We start from the raw sequence: 1,816 nt of genomic DNA on the forward strand, positions 1-1,816 counted from the left end.
CTTATATTTTTTTAAAAAATATTGAGTTGCATTTCAAATAAAAAGGTAAAGATATTGAAAGATATTATAACTAAAATATGTAAAATTTAATATAGTTTCTAAGAAATGACTTAAATAAAAAAAATCATACATAAAAGATTTGAAGTAGATGAAAGTAGGATTAGGTTTTAAAGAAATGGTCAAAATAAATAAAAATTACACATAAAAAAAATCTGGGTGGATCATTATTTATATGATATCGCACACGAAAGAAAATTTCTGTCTTTACAATTATCTAATTAACTCTATATACTCATTTTTTTAATATTTTTTATATGATATCACACATTCGTAAAAAAATAGATAGTTTAAGATGCAAAAAAAATATTTACTTAATGAATATAATATGAATAAATATTACAAATACATCATTTAATAAAATAAACAATTAAAAACTGAAAATTCATATCCGCGTTGGCGCGCGGGTCAGGGTCTAGTTTTAACATTTAAATTGGTTGTGATCTTAACAAATAAAAAACGATTTTGTTAATATTTTGCTTTGTAAGGTTGTTCCTCATTTCATCCTTGTTGTAAAAAGTCTTAACAGTAAAGTAAATGGTATTCTAATAAGAGATAGCTTTGATTCGTTAAGATGGATGAAATGAGAAAACAAATATTGAATAAGTGAAGTAAGTGGTATTCTAGAACTAGTTACTAGTTCTAGAATAAACAAATACTAGTTTAAGACCCCCGCAATTGTGCGGGATGAAAGTTATATATAAAACTAATTTTTATCTACTATTATTTATTTGTATACATTTATGTATTATGTATATAATTAAATTAGAGTAAAGACATAAATCAAAACAATACATCTTGTTTATTTACGATACCTTTTTAGTAAATTAATCAAAACAATCATTTTATTTATTTTATATGGTATATAACTAAATTTCAATGACATGGACATAAATATATAGTATATTTTAATATACATATTTATTATTGAGAATTCATCCTCATATGATGACACAAAATTTATAATGTGCGATTTTTTGAATGCAAATTTCAAAATTAAAATATTAAGGTTTCAATACTTTTTCAATAAAAATTTAGAAATTATCATATTTAAGTATTTTCCTATGTTTTATAGTTTAATTTTAAATTATATTAATATATAATATGAAAGTCTAGTAAATGAGACTTCATATTCATACGATTTATGATCATTTGTATCTTGTTATTACCAAAAATATTAAACCAATGATCACAAAATTTTACTGTGACACATTTAACGTTTTTAGTAATTTATAATCGTTTTAAAAATTCAAAATATAACATATAAAGAAAAAAAAATTATTATATGATTAATGTGGTTGTTTAATATCTTTTAATTATATAAAATTAAACAAAAAAGAGCTAAGATACAAAAATTATTATCAAATATTTATTATTTATAATCATTGATTGTCATATATACGTTAATCATATTAGGCAATTCTGTAGCTTTTATTTAAGGAAAGTGAGAGAATATTCTTTTGTACACTATTTATCAATTTAATAGTTAGTTTAATAAAAAGTATATTATAAGTTAAGATGGACCAACTAATTTCTCTAAGAATTCTGAATTTCATTCTCATGGTGACATGTGACTACAAAACAATGTTGTAATATTTCTCAATTAATATATAAGGGATTCAGACTTGTGGACTAATCAGTTTCATAGTTCTGCTCAAATAGATTTCAGAAGTAATAATAAAAAAAAAAAACTAAGAATGGATTCAAAACAACCTTAGACAGATTGATTAAGGTAATGATCATCCTAACAAATAACTCA

Source organism: Brassica oleracea, chromosome C7 (genome assembly GCF_000695525.1).
Source record: "Brassica oleracea var. oleracea cultivar TO1000 chromosome C7, BOL, whole genome shotgun sequence".
In the NCBI taxonomy this organism is placed as follows: domain Eukaryota; kingdom Viridiplantae; phylum Streptophyta; class Magnoliopsida; order Brassicales; family Brassicaceae; genus Brassica; species Brassica oleracea.